Genomic DNA, 22860 nt, shown 5'->3' with positions numbered 1-22860 from the left:
ATTCAGAACTTTGGAATTTCAGCTTGTTTACTTTCTGAAATGGATAACTTGTTGTTTATGTTTTGTCTTTTGTTGTCTAATAAGTGTGATGACTAGCATATGTAAATAATTGTCCATGTAATGTATGTTTTTTTGTGTGGTTCATGAAAACAATTGAGTTATAATACTTTTGTGTTGACCATTACAATTTATTTTTTTTAAATCGACTGAGCAATTTCCTATTGAAATGAAAAAACAAAACATAAATGAATATCTGATCACAATGAGTGTCACGTCTGATCCTATGCAATGAATTTTGAATGTTCATCAGTACTGGCTTGTGTTTTGTTTTGTTACTGATATTATTGGCCTAGCCTTACTGATTAAGGACCAACACCCTCTCTAGTTGATCACACTTTTTAAAAGTGGCATTTTCAAACACACAATTTAAAAACCTTCTTCACTAAAAGATGGGTGTTTAAATTCTGAATTCAAAGATGCTAAACACCATTTCCCTATCTTTTCCCAATGGAAAATTACACTTGTAGGCTGGTACAAGGCAGCTCCCATGTTAACCTATGGGACAGACAGCATTTCAATAGTGAAAATGAAATGCACAATATTTCACTATCAGGACATTTAAAGCGCACTACTACATGTCCTACCTTTCACATACACTGCACCCTGCCCACAGACCTACCTTGGGCCATCTTAACGGTGACATATGGAGGGCAAGGGAAGGTTAGGGCCCGGCAAGTAGGTTCACTTGCCAGGTTGACAGGTCAGTAAAAACAGCATGAAGACACTGTAGTGGAAGGTCTGAGACAGTATTGAAAATCTACTTGTGTGGGTGGCACAACCAGTGCTGCAGGACCACTAGTAGCATTTGATTTACAGGCCCTAGGTACACAGTGTGGACTGTATTAGGGACTTACTTGTAAATCAAATATTACAATCATGGAGAACCAATAATAACACAATTTACAGTAGGAGCACTAGCTCTTTAGCACTGTACAGCAGTTAAAAAGTGTGCAGACACTATACCAGCAAAAACAAAGACCAGAATACCATCAAAATAGGAGGTCAAAAAGTAAAAAAATAGGGAAAACATGCCAAAAGATGCTAGGTCTTACAATGACCTTTACAGGTTAAGTGGGAAACCTTCAAAATAGCATCAACTTTTCCTATGTTAGTGATGTCAGTTCACACTAACATACTCGTACATCCACTGTTCGAAAGCCAATCTCCAACTACTTTAAAAAAAGTCATTTAAAAATGAAGTCCCTCCATCATCACAATATATTTATCTTCACCATATACATGTAGTACATCCCATTGCATTTGTTTTGCTAGGGCGAAAAGAGTGTGGTCCATTGAAATAATAGGTGTTTATCCTGGATTTAGATATCAAACAGACACTTTATTGACTTTAATGCAATGCAAGATGATGGATTTAAAATGAACACTTTCTGTGAACATCAGCATCAATGCAATAATCGACAGGGGTCTATTGATATGTGGTAGCAGTGATGCATGATATGCTTCCCAGGATATGCTTTCATCAGAAGAAATATTTCCATTCTCAACGCATCACTCCTTCAAGCCATTTATATTCATAGGTGTTAGCAGCATCAATTAGATCCCTTTAGCAATCAACTACTACAGATAGTAATGGAACATGAAAATCTGTATTGTTCATTGAAGCTGGTTTGACATTTGTATACAGTACAGGTAGATTTTAAATCTGTTTTGACTTTGCTATATATCAGGATTAATCACCACAATACCACAATCAACTCCTTCTGGTTATCGTTCTGGGTGTGGTGTCAGAGTTATTGCTGTTGTATGGAAGAAGTCATTATCTGTCATGGAACTTGGATTGTGATCTATGTTATCAATATTTCCACTGGTGAGTACTTGCAACTTCAGTTTTGATGGACACACTATTTGTTCACTCTCATACAGTGCAAAAATGCTATTTCCTAAGTCAGCAGATATTTTCAAAACCCTAGTATATGGAATATAAAACCTAGTTTATGGAACTTTTCTACAAGTTCTCGATGTCTCATTTGACTTAGGATAGAAAGAGCACTGTACATGAATAGAGGAGTTTCTTTGCTGCTGTTATCTCTAGGAACTGAAGAAGAGTCTGTTCTTGAACTCTTTAAACTGTTAAACATCAGTAATTTGGAAATAGACATTGCTATATTGGTAGTGGCTGTTTCACATGAATACTGATCTCTTATATCGGATCCAATAAGTTTCATTTTAACAAGGCCAAGTAGCACTTCCCGAAATGATCGGTTTCTACAATCATCTCCAAACATTCCACTGAAATGTTCAGATTTTGGCATCATGTCCCTTCTAACAACGCTTGCTGCATTAGCAATATTTACGGCTTCAGAATGTGACTTGTCACAAGCAAATACTAATGCGGAGCATACGTCATTTTTTAAAGCCACCAGGACACCACTTCCTTCATTGTATATCTACAAACCTCTTGTATTTATGAAAATTCTCTCTTTTGGTCTAGTTGAGTTAACCTTAACTACAGTGGAATCGAGCTGCTTTACTTTGCTTGTATAAAGGTTTACAAAGTCACAGATTCTGGAAATTGTTTTAACATCTCCCACAAGTGAATCTTTAAAGATAAAATACAATTCCACTAGAGCTATTGCTTCTACTGAGGTCTCACTAGGTGATTCAATTTTATTTTTTCGTACAATGCATATTCTGTTATAGAGGCCAACTAAACATTTATGGCATATTCAGCATCCTGTGTGTGCATATCACCCATAGTCAATTTTGCAATGTGTGCTGTATCTTGAACTAACTTGGCATGCTGATGAATATTAGCATCTACATCGTCTGTTTTCGCTTTATGCATTACAGATGTATCTGATTAGTTTCAGAAGAAATACACTTTTCTTCCAGGAATTTTATTTGAAACTAGAATTTATGAACGTGCTTTAAATGGACTACCATATAGATTCGCATGACTATGTTTTCTTTTCTGAGCATGTTGCAGCTTATGAAAACATGATTTTTGTCCCACTGCATTCTTAGTCCTTAATATCTGCTCAATACCAAAACCATCATTAAGCCATTCTAGCTCGATATGCATATGCACTGTTAGACCCAGCTGTTTATGGCTGGCTGGGAGGCATCCTAGACAGAGAGAATCTACCGCCAAAGATAGGATGAGTAAAATACACTTGGCTGCTAATACATGCTCACCCTTGCAGTACTTCACACAGAGCAGTCAGGCCTATCCTCTAGGTCAAAGTGTAAGGTTTTGGCACAGCAGCACCCTCACAAAACACTGAGGGGCATATTTACTGAGAAGTGACGGAGCGTGGTGTTAGCCTTCTTGGCTTAACACGAAGCTCCGCTGCTTCTCAAACGCAGGGCTGCACCGTAATTACAAGTATACGGGACAGCCCTGCATTTCCCACTGCGCTAGCACTCATTTTAGCTGTCTAACGCCAACGCAGACACCCTTGCACCATAGTACAAGAATGCCTGCGCTGTAGGGGAAGATTGTTTATGTGCAAGAAGGTGTCCCTTCCTGCACATAAACAATCTGAAATGGCCTTTTGAAATGTCTATGTGTGCTGCTTAATGCAGCACACATCGAAGTTGCAAAACATACTTTTTTAACATTGATTGTTTATATGCAGGGAGGGACACCTTCTTGCACATAAACAATCAATGGCCTTTTGCTGTTTCTATGTGTGCTGAACAATTCAGCACACATTGAAACAAACAGCAAAAATTAGGAGAAATTATACATTTCTCCTCGTTGCACCTGTTTAAGACCAGGTTTTAACTGGTTTTCATGTTGGCGCTGTCCCATGTTTACGCCTCTCTTTTAAATATGGGGCAGCGTCAAAATCAATGGGTGTTGCGGTGGTACACCCACCACACCACCCATTGCCCGCTCCTTTCACACTAAGTATACCGTGAAAGGGGGCCTTATTTACAAGGTAACGTTAAGCCACATTGAGTGGCTTAACGCTGCCTTGCAAATAAGGCGAAGCCCATATTGCTAAAGGAATGTCACTAAAAGTGACGTTCCTGTGGCGATAGGGGCTTGTAAATATGCCCCTGAGTACACTGCAAGAGAGACTCAACTCCGTGTGTATAAAACACTGGTCTTTGTATTTTGCACACATTGAAATCAACACAACAAGTACATTGGATAGAACTCTCCCATTAGCAGCAGAATGGCATCAACGTATATGCACTAATCAGAGGTATTCATAAAACCCAACATTCCAATGGATATATACCCCATACAGTTGCAGTGGTCAAGAAATCACAGGATTCAACTAAGCCTCGTGACCCAGCCCCTTAGTTACTCAAACGGCACCAGCCAACGATACACTGTTCCCCTACTGGCAACACTTTAATTATATTATTGGGACCAGCTAAAGCAGAAGCAAACAGTAACATGGTTTAATCCTTCTAGATTAGACCTTCAGGCACCCAGTGGCACCTTCATAAGTGCTGGATCACTATCCTCCCAGTAGCAAAAGACTGTAACATCGGAAGCTGGAGCACTTCCCAATTAGAGGTATGTTTCCCCTCCAACGAAGTTGCAAGCTGATGTTGCACCAAGTAGACAGCCGTGGGTGCCTTGTACCTTGTGGCATGGGTCCAGGGAGAGGGACCCTGTGACCTTGGACTGAGGTTGCAATGTCAGGCACTGTTGTCCTCTCGATCTGGATGTCAGAGACAGTCTAGACTGCCAGCTCGGCTACCGCGGACTCAGCAACTTCGCCCAGCACCACTCAGACACAACACGCTTCAGAGTGCAAGCCAGCACAGGTCTCCTGTTGTAAGCACAGGTCCCTCAGCCTCAGTAAACTTCCCCTGCACTCCTCGAAATCCTCATGTTCCAGCAAACCACGTGGAATGCTCCTATGCACAGAGTGATTATGGCGTATGTCAGGGCGGTCCGAGTCCCATCCGACTATCACTTCCACCCCTTTCTGTCGCACTCTGTGTGGTCCTTATGATCTTGTGGAAACAGGGAGATCCTTTCTGTCCCTGGGATCTTGTGGACAGGAGGCCAACCAACCGGCCCTTTGAGAGTGCTTATTGACCTGGGCCATGACAGTTGGCAATTAGCTGCAGGCCAGCAGTATCCAGGCAAAATCCACCAAGTGATAGGCCCTGTCAAAGAGCACAACAAGCACCAGGCCATCACAAGTGTGTGGATAATCCAATTGCAGTCCCTCCAACCCAAATAGTTCCTCTTGTCAATGTGGCAGCGTTGATCCAGCATAGTATGCTTCCAATCCCCAAAGCATCTCTCTAAGTCCTGAGGGCAGAGCCCCAGTAGTTATACCCACAACGGCCTTTGAAGATGAGATCAGTTCAAAAGACCACCTACCCCGGGAGGCTTGATCTTTAGTGGGGCCAAGACCTTTCCCCTTGGAGTGCAGGTGCCAATTCCTCCCCCACCTATCCATCCCAGGAAGGCCCATCAGATTTAGAGGTCTGCAGTTTCCCGTGATGCCCCAGTATATGGTTGTCGCATCAGGAATGCACATATTTAGCTGCATCCCCATCACCAAGATGTGGATTGGAGACAGGATGACAGGCACACAGCGCCAGGAGCATAGAAAAACTAACTTTCCCAATGTGGTATTTCCACCATAATAATGTCAAATCCACTCACACAACTGAACAGGATTTGCCATTACCAACTTATTGATACCAAACACTATACTGCCACTCCTCTGCACTTAGGAAATACCGCTAAATAGCCTTTCCACACTCATGCCAAACCAATGTAAGAAGAAGGCCCTACCGTAGCGAACACACCATCCAGTGGCCTTCACTACTAGTGCATGTAGCGCACATGTGCACATGCCCTACCTCTTCCTGACACCGAAACCTGTCCCCAGGGATTACTCCGATATAGCAAGAGGCATGTAGAACCTTGTCAATTAGCATTTTGACTGCCAAGCGGAGAAACAGTAATCTGTACACATAGGCCCGTCTTGGCAAATTCGTGGCACTTTTGAAACACTACCTCAGTGGGTGGCACAACCAGTATTGCAGACCCATGAAGGAGCATTTGAGTTACGTGCCCTAGGTATATATCTTATCCTTAGACAAGGGACTTACAGCTAACTCAAATCGGCCAATCATGTATACACCAATCACCATGTATATATGGCAAGCACAGCAATTTGCAACTGAATGGCAGTGTCAAAAGCACTCAAAGTCCTAAGGCTGGCACGTTGATCAGCGATAAACCTGGAGGGACAAAAGCAAAAAGTTAGGGAAACCACCCTAGAATGGGCCATTTCCAACAAGTACGCATTCCAGTTCTTTAAATGTCTTCATGGTATGGTTTTAAAAACTGTATACAGACCCATAATGATTGCTTGTAGCATTTGCTGGGCTAAAAAGTCTTTCTGAAACACTTTCCTGACAAAGAACACAGATGGACCAATTTGTTGCATCAACATCATCGTGCTGGACAGCTTGACCACAGGTTGTGGGTGTTGCAATAAGTGGCCTGTTTCGACATGCTACCTATTTTCAGGCATTACAGAAGACGTACTGAAGCTGAAAGAAAAGAAAGGTACATATTAATATATAATATATTTATATAAATGTAGATACATGTAACTAAGTATGACTACTTGCATCAAATTTATAACAGATTTGAATTTTAAAGTTTTCTACGTGATTTTGATGATGTATATCTTCAAAGTGCAGATATGTGGAGTTAAGAATAGCAAATCTTTACCACTATATGCACATATCTTTCAACATTTTGTCCCTCAATTTTCTGACCATGATATTCTGATACAACAATATTCCTTTGCACCATATTCTGTAGTGCAATCTCTTGAATGGAGGGAAACATCAATGTTGTGCTTCCCAGGTTTTGCATCACGCACTCGAGGCTACAGGAATGAAGTGACGTCATTAACATATAGTTAGGTAGAGGAGACAGCTTCCAAGTCCCAAAAAAGGCACTATTTTGATTTACAGAGAACCTGGACTGTCCTTGCTTAAATGCAACTGATGTGGGTATGGCCCAACATATTTAATGTATAGGCAGAGAGGCAGAAACAATAGACGGTGATTTCACAGTCAATATTTGGCGGTGGACTGATTGATAGAACTATTTTTACTGAATATAATTGGCTTTAAAACACCCACAATTAGATTTTTTTTTTACATACTAAATATTAATACCGTTTCTAATCATTGAAAAATGTCTTTTGGGTAAATGGACTTGCAGAGAAGAACTGATATAGGGGCATATGTAGGTAGGCGTTTGCGATTCGCAAACGTCGAAATTCAGCGAATTTCGGCGTTTGCGAATCGTAAACGGCGTTTTGATATGTAGGTGCCACTTAGCAAAATAAGGAATCGCAAAAATTGCGATTCCTTATTTTGCTCAAGCATTTAAGGAATCGCAATTTTGCGATTCCTTAAATGCTATGTAGGGGTGCTTTTGAAATTGCGATTTTGGCTTAAGGAATCTCAAAATACCACCTACTCCAAGTAGATGGTATTTTGCGATTTCTTGTCAAAATGCATTTAAAAAAAAAAAATCAAAGTGCCATGTGGCGCACAGACATGCCCTTAGGGCATGTATGTGCGCCACATGTACTTACAGGCACATTCCAGGGGTGCAACAGGTGTCATTTGGACACCTTGGCACCCTTGGAATTGTGATTCTCAAATTGCGATTTTCTCATAGAAAATCGCAATTTGAGAATGTATCCCCATTCATTCCTATGGGCCTCTTGGCCCATGGGAATGAATGGGACACTCATTCCTTAATTGCGATTCGCAATTTGCTGATCGCAATTAAGGAATGTTAGAGATTTGCAAAAAAATTGTGAATTATTTCCTACATTCCATTTTGCAATTCTCAAATAGCGATTCCTTAAAAATCGCTATTTGAGAATTGCACAATGGAAATTACCTACATTTGCCCCATAGACACTTAATAGCACCAGTTCCCGGCACAAACGATACTAGGTTCCTTCTCAAAATCCCTTCACGAAATAGATATCATATGATAATAGACCTCGTTCAGAATGATTGACTAGACAATAAGAATGTGAATCAAGAATCTGGTTAAACTAGGACGATACGAGATCCAAAATAAATTGCTGGGTAGGAGAGGCACTGCTGTCACTGTCCCAGAGTAATCCAGAGGAGCAGCAGCAAACGTATGGGCAGAGCCTATGGTTGTTATCGTGGAGTATAGCAGAGATTCATTAGCACATGTGATATACTCTTGTTTGAAGGGACCGAGGCAATAATTCTGCTGTATTTTGAGGGATGTAGAAACTTCTCAGCTGCTGAAAAAGCATGGAACTTGTGGGAATAAGAGCTGAGTTTAGCTATTTGGTCTTATTAACAGTTCATTTAAATGGGCCGAATGCATTTATCTTTCCTAATATCCAAATAATTGGGATAGAATATCAGTGGCACAAATTTCTGGTTATAAGAAATATTACTTTGGGAGAAAAGGATCACATACGATGCAGGAAAAGGAAAGATTTATAAACTTCCTAAACAATGTAAGCAATAGAAACCCACATTCACATTTAGAGGTCAAATTTGGAAGGGACTGCCATGCAAAATTGGATATGCTGTAACTGACAAATATATTGATGCATAGGACAATGCTATTTCGGGGTTCCCTCATTTGTAGAGAGATGTCAAAACTGATGTTGCTGGGCTGTGCCTCAAGAATTTATGACTATAAGTGTCACTGCCAGTGCCTAACTTAGAAATTATATTCTAGCTACTTCTACATTTGTGGCACAGTTTTACAGGAGTGTGATGGAACACTATTTGGACCTAAATATTGACTTCTATAAAGTCAATAGGTTTGAAGTTATGTCTAATCCTGAAAGTGATCATCAGACACTTTGAATAAATTAGCTTGCAGAGGGAAGAGCTAGGTTAAATTGTCATCAGCTATCAATACAATGACTGAAACATTTCCAATAACAGGAGAAGTCTCAGATTGAAAGTTGTAGATCCTGAATGTGCTGTACAAAAAAAAATCATTAAAAACCTGAGGGTTCATTTGAGGTTTGTTTAAGAGAAGAAGCTGATTATTTGAAGATAACCCCGCATAAAAAAGAAAACAACCAAATAATTTCCTTTTTTTCACAGTATATTGCAAAATGAAATATTACGATGACTGTGATATAGGTGGTGTGATAATTATAGTACAAGGAAACCTAAGGAACCTATGTGGGCCCAAAGAGAGGTACAGTCACAGGAAAATCTTCAGTGTTTAAATGATTCAGCAGGTCTTCAATCATGTTCAGCAGGCGTTGGGAATAGGGGCTGGCCTCCTCCCAGGCCCTGTGGCCACCAGTTTACAAGACCCAGCAACCCACCTCTCATACACAGCCATCCTCTGACTGTGCACAACCTTTGGCTGTGGCCAGCAGGGATTTGACTGCAGGGCATGGTCTCCAGCCAAGGCCTACAGCCAACTCCCTGTTGCACACGGTCTTCAGCTGTGTGTAGCAGGGAGTTAGCAGCAGGCCCTGCCTCCAATCCCCCCACGTGTTGCCACGTGGCCACACCCTATTGTACATCCAACCACATTATGTTAATTAATATATTTTAAAATACATTCATGAGTACTGCAGTGCTCTTATGGTACACGGGCTCACGCTTCACCCCATGGTATTGCAGTAGTATGCAAGCTTCCATCTGAGAAGACTGCACGGTACCATGAGGTGACACTTGAGCACCAGAAACACCTCACAGGAGTGTCGTACTGGGTCCAGTGGGAGCATCAACAACACATTTTTTTTCCCTTAGGGCTGTGCCTGTGGGTCTCATCACAAGTGCCTGGGCCACAGGGTGACCCTACCATGTTCCTAATATAGTTTTATTTTTGTAACTTCAGGACATGAGGCCACGTTTCTGGGTTCTGAAATGGCACTGAAAACATTTTCTCTGTGTTGAGATCAGCCAATCATATCGCTCAGTACTGCTTGACTAGTCCTGATTCTGCAGTACCGAAATGACAATGAGTGAGAAAACTGCCTTGGCCAATCAGAAGACTATATTATAAAAAAAATTGCATCTAAGGACTGACAGGGGATCAACCATCTAGATCTATTTAAATTTAACACTTTCAAGCCCAACCCAAGTACCTCTGTAAATGCAAATTTCTCAAAAATGGCTGAGCTAATTTTTACCAAATAATGAAAATCATTCTTTCTGAGTAAGACTCTAGGGGGCATATGTACAAGAACTGCCGTAACTAACACTAACGCTAGTTTGCAGCAGTTTCTTAACACGGCCTATCACCAAAAACTATTCCCTGTTATCGATGTATTTACAATAAGTCACTACATGGCGATAGTTTCAGGTAACTGCGGCGAAAACTGCCGGGAACAATAGCGTGAAGGCGATACAAATTCTGACATTAGTAGACAAACCCTGATGAAAGGCCATTTAACTGCGACAAAACTCATGTGAGTCAGTCCAGCGTGACTTTTTTAGCCTCTAGAGGCAAAAATGGCCTATAAGTCCACCTCAAATGAAAAATTGCAAATAAAACCAATGGAATGCAGAATGGAGCAGTCAGGGCTAAGTGCAACACAGATCAACACCCTCCCTCAAGCCCCCCAACATCCAAGATGACCAGCCAGACTCCCATTGGAAGAGGTAAATCAGGGCTACATGTATCAAAAGAGGCGCATCGTTGTACCAAACCAGTGAAGCATCACTTTTCATTGCGCACTCCTTGCAACACCATGGCATCCAAAACCCTGAAAGCACAGACAGTCCCCTGGGCAGGGAGACCTCTCTGGGCCTGCATCGGGGACCAGGAGTGGGATGAGGAGGTGCTGTGGAGTCGCTGGGCAGTTACAGTAAACATTGAGGTGCGGCGATTGCCCTTACCTGGTGGTGACATCTGGCAGGTCTCATAGAGAAACGTTGCTGACCTGTATGAGAAGACCGCCTGGCGCCCCTTGGAGCTGTGAATAGTAAAGGTGCTCTTGCGCACCGACGTAGGGCTGTCTGCATCCCATACTACGATCCACCACTACCGTGGTGTGCATGGAGGAGATTATCAATGGTGTGCCGCGCCTCTCTGCATCACAGGCTGTAGTATGTTGTGCTGGCCGGATGCTGTGGAGGGTGAGGCCTCTGAGCTGTACCAAACTTGTGTGGCTAGAGCGCTGTAACTTTGCGTCTAGGGGGCCCTTTTGCCACACCTGCATTGGAGGTTCCCCACCAGAATTGGCGGTGACTGCTGTACCAGGCTTGTGAAATCCCACCTAGCTGAGGCTCCTGCTGGATGAGTCACAGATTTGGAGAGAATGCAGCGAATTGAGCCCTGGTGTCAATGTCCAGGTAAGGAGAAGGTGGGACACGTAGCGGAGTAGGTCCGGGGGCGAGTCGGGCCCAGGCCTAGCACCTGTGGGTGACTCACATCGTGCCCTGATCAATCCCTTTGTTGTGGCTGACCTATATCACTGAGGGCACCGCACAAGACTGGTGGGGGACTCCACTAACTCGCTCAATTCACTGAGAACATCCATTGGTGGCAGTGGGTGCCAGGGGCACGGGCGGTTCTGGGCCAAGCCTTTGGGTATGCAGTTTGATCTGCTGTTACTTGCAGGGGAACATGGACTTGGGTCAACACTGTCAGATCGGAAGGGGCAACCAGGTGGTGCTGCCTTTCCTTGCTCCCTGTTAGTTTGCTTTTGGGTGTATGTGGGACTAACCCTTAGTAGACTTGCTCTTTCCACAGCGCAGCACCGTCTGGTTGCCTTTTGCTGCTGTCCCCATCTGCTCTTGCTGGTTTCTCTGACATGGAAGTCAGGTGTTCGATTCCGTCCTCCACCCGTAGGCTCCTGCTTGAGCCTCATCCCTGGTGGTCAAGTGGTAGAGCGCCACTGCTATGCAGCTTGACTGCCCTCCTGTCCCTCTCATCTGCTGTTCCTGTTCATCTATATGCTATTCTCCTTTGCTTTCCAAACTTTTTCCTTATTATTTAATATTTGCTGTGTTTGGCTTTGTTATTCCTGTGTTTTTTTCAGTTCCATTTTCCCTATCCTCTCCCTCGCTGCGATCACTCGCATCCCCCTCCCTCCAGTGTCCTTTCCCGTGTTTTCCACCTCACAGCTGTCCAGCCCCCCTGCAGCACTACCTAATGGCAGACGCTGTGCGCCCATGTGTAGCAGGTGTGCCACTGGTGTGCCAAAGGGAAGCCAAAGGCAAGCCCGTCTATCTCCATACAGCCCTGTACCCGGCCCAGCACCAGGGAACCTGCCTCTCGGACACTCCACCACTACGATGCCAGCACCCTCCTCGCCCTCAACCATGGACACCACGCCACCTGCCATCTAGCATCACAGAATACCCTTGCACCCTGCACCGATCAAAACTGCAAACGCACTTTCTGCCACATCAGCGCACCAGCGCTTCTTGTCACCCAGCCAACCAACAGCGCACCCAACAGGTTCAAATCCATCCTCATCAACGTGAGATCCCACCACAAATACACCACAGACATCTGGAACCTCCTCGATGCAACCTCTTCAGCCATCACCTTCTCCACGGAAACCTGGACCAACCTCTGCTCTGGACTGGACATCTCCATCACCATCCCTGATGACAACTAAGTCACCCGCAAGGACCACCACGACCGTCCAGGAGGAGGCAGTGCCATCATCTTCAAAAATACACTCCGACTGACCACGCACTCTAATGATCCAATGGTGACCCTGGAACACTCCCACTTCCAAATTCGGACCAACCCCAACACCATCCTCTGTGGCACCCTCATGTACAGGCCTCCTGGGCTATGGCCCACCATTCACTGATGCCATTGTAGGCCTCCTTGCACCCCAAGCTTTCCCGTCCACTGACTACATCCTGCTCGAAGTCCTCAAGTTCCACCTTGACAACCCCAGTGACCAGAACCCCACCCCCCTCCTGGGGAAACTCGCCAACATCGAACTCAAGAACCAACCACATCGCACCAACCCACATAGCCGGTCACACGCTCGAGCATGTCTTCTCCGCCAACGGGTAGTTCAACTACATCTACACCACCGGACTCTCCTGGACCCACCATCATTGTATACATCACCTCTTCACCATGCCCACCGTGCACCATCACCATCATCCTCCCTCCCCCTTCGCAGCTGGCTCAAGGCCAGCAAAAAACGTCTGGTCAACTCCCTCAGCACCACCACTCTGCCAATGCTTACAGATGACACCACAGCACGCACCCTCCAACAATGGATCTCCAACTGCACTGACACCCTAGCACCCCTCAAGAAAAGACAGGGCAAACAACACTTCAAGAGGGCCAACTGGTTCACTCTCACCCTCCACTAGTCCAGACACACTTGCAGATGTCTCAAGAAGTGATGGCGCCAAAACATCAATCAACTCCACAACATCAATCAACTCTGCAACACAGTCACCCTTGCGCCATGGCACAAGGGTGCCTGTATTGGCGCATGGCAGCCATTGTGCTCCAGCATAGGGGAAAAGACAGGTGGGCTTATTCATGAGCAGCTTCTGACAGTTTCACCCCTCCACTGCGTCGTTTCCTTGATTTACTTGCAGCGTGATTCTTGCACCACGTTGCGTCATATGTGCAAAGTGACACATCTAGGCAAATGCATGACCTTGTGAAGCCCTGTGCCACATTATACCTGCATCAGGTATGATGTATGCAGGGTGAGCATTCCCACGCAACGGAGCCTCACAGGAGTGGTGCTGCGAAATCTATCAGATTTCACCGCTACTATTGTAGGATCCCACTGCATCAGTACCTCAGTACCTTAGTCTTATGGCAGGCGTAAGGGTGATGTAGTGCCACCGGGATAGGTTGGCCCCATGCATTTCTGGAGTTGAGCCATGCTTGTGACACAACTGCAGCAATGCGTGACTTTAGCGCTGACAAATACGTCAGGATTCCAAAGGTATCTGTCATTAATTGAGATATGGAGCGCCGTACAGTGAATAGAGCGCATCCATGGTGTCACAAGAAGGTCATATTGAAAAGTGGTGCAACGCTGTTTTGTAGCGGCGATGTAACACTTTTCATGAATGGGGCCCAGGAATGCACCCATCTTTTTGATGGTGCGCATTCCTGCACTGTAGTTTTGTCGCAGGGCAGCACAGCAACATTCCTTGCAGCGCTGTCCAGCACCAAAAGCTTCTGAAATGAGTCCCCAAGTGTTTGCACCCTTTTTAAGACCAGATTCTCTGGTCTTAAAAAAACTGCCTCTAACTGCAGTTAGAGGCAGTTTTTTTGTTTTTGCACCATACAAGGAATTCCTTGTAAATATCGCAAAGTGGAGTTAGCAGCAGTTTTTGCACGGGAACGCCTACCTTGCATCTCATTTTTGTTAACTCCCGCTAACAGAAGAGGCGATCTCAAAAATTTACTTTTTCGGCAGAAAACTGACGCCAACTGAGGTTAGCGGCAACTTGTAAATAAGGCGATTAAAAAAAGCTGCCATGACATCAAAAGATTTACGCTACGGCTCCTTGTACATATGCCCCTAAATTTTCCAAATTTGGTGCTATTCTGTGCAGGCCTTTTTACCTGCATCAGAGAGAAAATCTTCCTATGGGAATTAACATAGCAAATCAACGTTTTAGGATCCCCTTTTTTCTTTCCCCTGCTTTAAGGATCACACTGAAATTTCCGGGAATGTGGTGTAATGGATGAACATTGTTTTCAAAGGTTTCATGCAGATTTGTCAAACTGCACCAAAGCTACTGGTAGAAACAAAAACAAAAAATAGGAGTGTGTGAAAGTTGCGTAATTTGCATCTTTCTTTCTTTCTTTCTTTCTTTCTTTCTTTCTTTCTTTCTTTCTTTCTTTCTTTCTTTCTTTCTTTCTTTCTTTCTTTCTTTCTTTCCTTCTTTCTTTCTTTCTTTTTCTTCTTTCTTTCTTTCTCCCTTTCTTTTTCTTTCATTCTTTTTTCTTTCTTTTTTCTTCATTTCCCATCATTCTATCATTCTTCCTTTACTTCTCTTTCCTTTCTTTCTTTTCTTTTCTTTTTTGTTTTGTTTTTTTCTTTATTTCATTCTTTCCTTCTCTCTTCCCTTATCTCTTTTCATCCTTCTTTAGCCTTTTCTCTTCTTTCTCTTTCATTCTTTCCTTCTCTTTTTCTTTCCTTCTCTTTATGACCCTTATTTTCTTTCTTTCTTTCTTTCTTTCTTTCTTTCTTTCTTTCTTTCTTTCTTTCTTTCTTTCTTTCTTCCGTTTTCTCCTTTCTTTTCTTTCTTTCTTTCTTTCTTTCTTTCTTTCTTTCTTTCTTTCTTTCTTTCTTTCTTCCCTTTTCTCCTCTTTCTTTTCTTTTGGTTTTCTTTCTTTCTTTCGTTCTTTCTTTTTTCTCTTTCTTTCTTTCTTTCTTTCTTTCTTTCTTTCTTTCTTTCTTTCTCTCTTTCTTTCTCTCTTTCTTTCTTTCTTTCTCTCTTTCTTTCTTTCTCTTCCTACCTTCCACCCTCACTCCCTCTCTTCATTCATTCCTTCCTCCCTTCTTCCTTTCTTTTTTTCTTTTTTCTTTCTTGCATTTATTCTTGGATATATTTGTTTGTTTGTTTCTTTCTTTCTTTCTCAATGCCAAGAGCCTTGCAGCCTATGCCACACTGATTGACTTTTATAGGTGTGTGTTAGCCAAGACCTTTTGATGTTAAGAAAATTATGTGTATAGCATATTTACTTATAGGAGTTTGAGCCAGACTTCATCCATTATGTTGTGGTTGGTGTCAGTCACATTTTTCTTCTGCCCACTCCAGCATGCATTAAGTGGCAGTGTATAAGACTGCTTCAGCCATTAGCTGACTTTACTATGAGTTACTGCATGCTGCCCTTTCACAAGGAACACATCCACACACAAAGTAGTTCCCTTCAGTGCGAGGGAGTACTATGATAATATGTGGGGGTTTTTTAATAAAAAAAAACTTTTCATGCTTGTAGCAAATGTTTTTTTGATTGATGAGGCCCTGGCATATTCGCAAACAATAACGTTTTGCAAAAAACATGACAAAACAAAATAAGAGTTGGTAGAATACCAGCATCCAAATCCATATGTATTGGCTTTACCAATGCTTGTTTGAGTTTGTTGTAAATCTTTTCGGTATTGTTAAGAATTATAAGTAGGTCCGCACAAAATGTTAACTATGCCATCATAGTTCACATCATTTTGGGACTTTCACCTTACGTGAAATTCTCGAAATGATCCCATTACATTTACCACTAGCGGCCCGTCCCGACGTTGTCCGGGTATGAAAAAGAATGTCTGCAATGGTTAGAATAGGTAAGCCAAATTTATTTCAGAACCTCATGGTATACCATATAAGTTTTGGAGGATGCATTACCTAAGGCAGTAGGGTTAGTAGGTCCAACATCATGTAGTTGTTCCGAAGAATAACACGCTTTCTTTAGCAAATGTAGAAAGTCTTTTTTACCTGTGTAGTCGAGCAGTGCATACACGCTAACATTGGATGTCCATTGCAGCCGAACATGTGCCTCTGCTTGTCCAGACAGTGTCAGGAAGCGCCACAGTGATATGTGCCTCTGCAGCGGCAGATGACGGCGCCCACGTTTAGCACGTGTGTCTGCTGTTGAGTCCCTTGGTCTCCCAGTGTCCAACAGCGGCACCGCGATGCTGTGCGTGTGTCAAAAGAGTCTGTGAAATGTGTAATAGCGCCCCAGCGATGCTCAAGCGCCTCTGCATCCACTGATGAATGCGCCGAAGTTCCGCCTGTGTCCCCACTCTAAAGTCCTCTTTCAGTTGCGCTGAAGGTGAGCGTTTGCTCTGCGGTTTGGTGTCCTTGCCAAAGAAGGTGAGCGTGTGTGTCCGCTCCCGACAACGCCCCTGATCGGTCCTGGCATGCACAATGAGGCTGTGTGCCTTCGTAGGTTCACGCACTCCACAAACACGGCGTGGTGCACTTAGACGCCACACACCGCGTCAACGTCAAACGCCACACGCCACACGCCCACAACAATGCTGAACGACACACCCACTTCACGACGTGATAGAACACTATTCTCACACAGAACGCTATTCGCACGCTGTTTAATACCGCAGTCTTTTCACGTGTCACAATGCTTAATGCTGAACGCACACACCCACCTCTGAGCTGGTTCTACTTCCAACGGAGACTACTTTGTCCCACAACGTTCTTTTTCCCTTATAAAGTATATGTTGGGCTGGTGTATAGCCTATGTTCATCTGCTTATACTCACCTTTCCAATGTTGTATGCGGTTGGCGCTGTGGTTCCAGAGCTTACCCGCCTCAACGGTTTGGGCTCTCTCTTTATAATATTAGTATAGATATAGATAAATGCACCATTCTAGTCTGAAGGTGACAGGTGCATGTGCTGATGATTGCTCGTTGAGGAGTTGTCGAGAATCGAGTGAGCCGAGCCGAGCCAAGTGAGCCGCTTCTGCTCCAACTGCTCCCGCTGAGAGTCGCCGTGAGGTGCGGAGCCGAGTGAGGAGGAGGCAAATGAAAGCGGGCAAAAAAAGCAGCAGCTGATGGCGGTTGCGGAATTGAGGCGGTCGGCCTACCGGAGAGCCTTGTGCATTACCGGCATTACCGGCAATACTGCGAGCTGCGAGCAGACACCGCCGGCAGCCGAGTCCAGCGAGACCAGCAAATAAGCGGCGAGTCAGCGTGAGTTAATCCCACTTGTCTGATTGCTGGTGGGCGGCAGCAACTGGTAGGTGGCTAAGCAGAGCAGCTTCAAGGGAACTCAAGCTCCTATGTCCGCAGGTTGAACATAGTGCCACGTTTAATGTTAGTCATATGTTGGGCTAATTAGTGCTGGATACGTGGACAACTGTGTTGTTTTGACGCTGAAGTCTGTGCCAGGTTTTCCACCGACTGTGAGGGACTGAGGCTGCGAGGGATGATGCTGAAGGACGCCGAAGGTGCTGTCTCCTGCCCCGAGACTTCCAGCTGTTAGCTCCCCGGCTCCCAACTCTGCCCGAGAAGTTGTGTGCCCGGAATTCACGGCGGCCAGCAGACAGAGAACGCACGGAGACCGACGACCCTCAGATCAGGGACCGGCATGTGGAGGAACTATCCCGGGTGTGGCATTGAGTGCAAGGCTACAACGGTGCGCACAAACAAAGTGACATTGCTGATGGGCCTCCAGCGGCTGCATCAGGCATTGTTTTGTTTTGTGAAGTGGAGCGGCCAGAGACTCGCGACCTGTGGCCCCCGCAGACGTCGCAGCTCCTTTCCTTGCACTATCCTGATTTTTGTCCCGGTGAATTCTGGGACTTGTAGTTGTGTATTTCACCACAGAGCTACATTGGATTCCCCTCCTGCCTTGTCAAGTGAGTTTCCCCGCCAGGACAAAGAGGAGCCTGCTCAGGCATCCGTCATGTAATCTGAGCGCTTCAGAGCAGAATTAAGCGGAGGGGTGCTTCCTGGATTTCTGGATCTGTGGGAGAAAGCCTAAACCTATTTTTCTGCCCTGTGTCCCTAGTTTTTCTTATGTTGGGTATACATGTTTGGTTTAAGCCAGCATGTCTCTAGAGCAGTAGAGGATACAGGGTCCCTCCGTGCGTATAGACATCTGGTCTGTTGTTCCTTGTGCTTGTACTGTTGAATCGCAAACACTTCAATTATTTTTTAAAGGCTCTCTAGACTTTGTTCATTCTGGCCGTCCAGTTGGTAGTTGCAAATTAAGTAGCACTAAAATAGTGCCTGGTGCACGGTGTAGCATAAGCGGCGCACCAGTACATCGGCGCTCTAGCGCACCAAGCTCTGGGAGTTATTCCCGAATAAAGCTATGACTGCTAAAAAATTATGCTCTGGTAGATTAGTATATACAAGAGCCTGCACAAAAACCAGAGCTAACCCCTTAAGGAACAACTCACTGCAAATACACTCTCTGAAGTGGTTTAATACCATCTCTTCCTTTTTTCCTAAAAAAGAAATACGTTTTAAATCTGCAGGAATGTTGGAGTTTCCCCAAAAAGAATATGCTGTTCAAGTAGAGATCAATGTAAGTCCTGGAAATCCATTCCCAGCAGTATCCTCACCAGTAGTACCCTCCATTTCACCGTCCACATTCAGGGGATCACGGCATCCCGAACTTCAATGTTCAGAATCTGGGGTGGCTGACACTCTACTGGCAAATCTAACTATCCATCCTTTTGTGAACGGGGTCTCTGACCTGGAAGGAGTTTCGCAACCAGGATTAAAAGTGGGAGAATATATAATGGAAGATTTCACTTTACCTGATATAAATCTAGATCAGCCATTAAAAAGTTTCTACGTTCATAACCAAGAATCATCTAAGGTTTTTACTCCCACCACTCTACCGTCCTCTAAGGATCAGCCAGTGAAACTGCAACTGTTCAGTAGTACACCTAGCGGAACAAGCTTATTAGACTCAAGGAGTTCAATTACTCCTGATCTCTCCCGGGATTTTCTCCCTTCAATACATAATCTAGAATCACAAAGACCGATGTCCGAATCACTGCTTTGTTTAGAAAGAGTGTTGGTTTCCATCTTAGCCCTAATGGAGAAATCAGTAAATAATTCTGATGTTATTTTGGACTCCGTTTTAGCCCTGACTAAGCACATTGCCTCTGAACATAATTTATTGTCAGGAAAAGCCTGTGCATTTCCCCTTGGTGTACCTAACATAGAGAAAGGATCTTCCATTCTCCTTCGTTTGAAGGTCGACTCTGACAAGTCTTATTCTACCCAAACAGACTCTTTTCCACTTGTTAAAGGTCGAGACTTTGGCACTCAGGCTGGTGAACCTTTCTCTAGTAGAAATACCAAAATTAAAATGCAAGAAAACGGCGATATTTTTGATAAATCACTCTCTTCTTCCTTACAGCAGTTTTTCAACTGCGAACCTTTAGCAACAGTTGCCGCATCATCGTTTTGCTCGCAAACTACGACGGAAAATACAAATACAAATATAACCCAAAAGGTCTTCCTTATTTTTCTCAAATCTCTTTTTAATTCCACAAAGCAGCTTAGAGAGGAGGACTCTAAGGTTGGACGCTCTCCGAGTAAGGAAAAAGTTTCTAAGAACAAAAGTAGCATAGTTCATAAGACGAAAAAGAAGGGAAAAATGGAAAAACGACAAAGGATAAACAAAAAAAGATCCAAACAGTTACGCTTCGGTCCCAACTTACCCATATTACATCTCCAAAGTTGGATTTAAATGTCCCGAAGACAGAAGATGGATCAGAAGAGCGCAATCTATTGGGTGCTTGCCCTCCTTCTCTGAATTTATGTGTTCCAATTAATTCTATCAAATCGACCAAAGATGTGGTACCATTGGATACAAATGTTTCTCCTATGGTTCAGAGTACATTGAACCCTAATGCTTCTCTGTTTGCTTCCTCTCTAGGTACCAATGCTATTTATAGCTCCAATAACATCATCTCTGAGGCACCCAGCTCTGATAATAACTTTCAGCCTGCCCCATGTAGCCTGGATTTTTCGTTTATTTTTGACTCTGAATTATTTATGAATAGGTCTTTTTTGTTGGGTTGCTTTGCTGAAATAGTGGGCCTGCGGATGATTGATACTAATGACATAGCCCTGGTGGAGGTACAAAAATATAATAATCCCAGGGGTGCAAGAGTTACATTCTCATCCATAGCAATTTCCCACTTGATTTTGGCACATAGCGATAAATTGCGCTGTTGTGGCATTGACGTTTTAATTCCTGAGGTGGAGCTATCCTTAAAAAAAGCGTCCCAGATTAAGCTGCCAAATATTGACGTAGAATCCTACGGACAAGGAACACCATTTACGGAGAAAGAAAGCACTTTGCAGGTCTTTCTTGGTAAAGATGGCAGGAGGGTTTCGTTTTATACCGAAAAAAATATTCAACAAGTGCTCCCCGCAGATGAGGAGGATAAGAAATGGAGCTGGGTTGCAGGTGCTCTAAATTCAAATAGACCCTTAGGCCTAAAATGCGGTAATTCTTCCTAGCAAGGTTATTAATGTGATATCCTGGAACACAGCCGGCCTTAGCACAAATAAAAACAAACTTGTATTTTTGAAAGAGCAGAAACCCGATATAATCTGTCTCCAAGAGACTTGGATAACCGAGAATTGGTCCACTGAAGATTATATAGTGCTAAGCCGGCCGGCACTCCGTGTAAACAGAGGTCATGCTAAAGGAGGATTTGCAATCCTGTTAAGTACAAGCCTCAGTTGGTCCTATAATGAATTCCCTCATGTTTCTAACTTAATTCAGGCGGTTAAGTTAGATTATAGGGTCGGCCAGGTTCTGTTGGACTCGTTGTTGATAATAAATGTATACTCACCTCCAGATGCATCCTCCTCACATTTATTAATGTTTTTCCTTTATCTCCTCTATCTTGGAATCTGAAGACTGTAGGTCCACAATACTAGTGGGAGATCTGAATTCCAAAGTTTCTACGCATAGTCTAAGGGTATTTTCTAACATTGAAAAAAATGAAGCCCTAAATATTCCCTCCGCTCAATTCCCGAATAATAGCAGGACAGACAAAAGAGGAGTTGTACTTCTAGAAGGTCTGAGAAGCTTAGATCTTGTAATTGCTAATGGGAGGTTGGGGAAAGATATTACCGCAAACTATACCCATAAGGCTCCTACAGGGAGATCAATTCTTGATTATCTAATCGTCTCCGCAGATTTGTTTCACAAACTTACAAATATAGAAGTATTGGGAAATGTTTTTAGTGATCACATGTTGATTTGCTTTAAAATTGACTTTGTTTGTGATGAGGTAGGCTCCTGGAATTTTAAAGGTACTTCAGTAGGGTTTAATGTAACAAATGGTAGAAGTCACTGGAACACCCAAGCGACCACTAAATTAAAAGCGCACCTATCATTACTAATAAGAGATCAGCAGTTCCTAAATTCAGTTGAGTGTGATTGTATTCAACCTGATTTTCTTGAAGTCTTTTCCCAAAATATTGGCCTTTTGGCTAAATCTGGCAAACCTACTCATGTTCCCGCTCAACGGAGACCATACTTTAACCCACTTCTCACTTTAAATAGGGAAATAAACAAACTAGTGATGGCTCAGTTCCTGTACTTTTCACATGAGCGAAGAAATTTAATAAACCTGCTAAAGAGAAAAGGACAGAGGAAAAAACGCTCCCTAAGGCAAATAAAGGAAGATGGTGTATGGACACAGTTAAAAGAGGCAGCTTAAAAAAATAACTCAAAAAGGTACTGGGAAATAATCGCCGATTGCTGCGGCACTAGGGGGAAATCTCTTCCCATACCCATAAAAGAAGAAGATTGGAAACTTTACCTGCGGGAATTGTATTCTGGGAATCTCGATTCTTGCAGCTCTGATATTGGGGCTATGGATCAGCCGTTAATTTCAGTACCCAACTATGTCCACTCTATCGATGAAGTGGTCGGGGCTATTAATAAAATGAGATCCTTAGGAGCCCTGATGAAATTCCCAAGACGCTAATCAAAAAGGAGCCTCTTTTGTGGGCTACCTATTTAGTTCCATTATTTAATTGTTGTTATTCTAATGGGAAAATTCCACCATCTTGGTCAGGAAGTATTTTAATTCCTCTATATAAAAAGGGCCTGAGATCGCATCCAGGTAATTACCGACAAATAGCTTTACTGGATGCAACGGGGAAAATTTTTGCACGTAGAATTCTCGATCACCTTACAGAATGGGTGGTAGAGAAGAAAGTACTCCCCATTGAGCAAGCAGGCTTTAGGAAAAACCATCCTACGCTAGATAATATTTGTATGCTGAAATTAATAGAGGAAAAATAAACAATCTATCGTAATTCAAATGTATTTATGTCTTTCATTGATTTTTCTACAGCCTTCGATAAGGTAGATCGACCTCTGCTATGGAGAAA

At 43.4% G+C, this 22860-nt stretch overlaps 1 long non-coding RNA gene across 1 annotated transcript in view; it reads right to left on the bottom strand.

The window, feature by feature from the left end:
- Positions 1-22860, bottom strand: part of LOC144824917 (uncharacterized) — a 978282-nt gene that overhangs the window by 519158 nt on the left and 436264 nt on the right. The window contains exon 2 of the long non-coding RNA XR_013609176.1: positions 6368-6564. This is a non-coding gene — a long non-coding RNA (uncharacterized LOC144824917). The remainder of the gene's footprint in view (positions 1-6367; positions 6565-22860) is intronic.

Source organism: Lissotriton helveticus, chromosome 3_1, assembly GCF_964261635.1.
Source record: "Lissotriton helveticus chromosome 3_1, aLisHel1.1, whole genome shotgun sequence".
NCBI lineage: Eukaryota > Metazoa > Chordata > Amphibia > Caudata > Salamandridae > Lissotriton > Lissotriton helveticus.
Note: the sequence above shows the minus strand (reverse complement) of the source record. Positions and strands in the feature narration are given on the sequence as shown.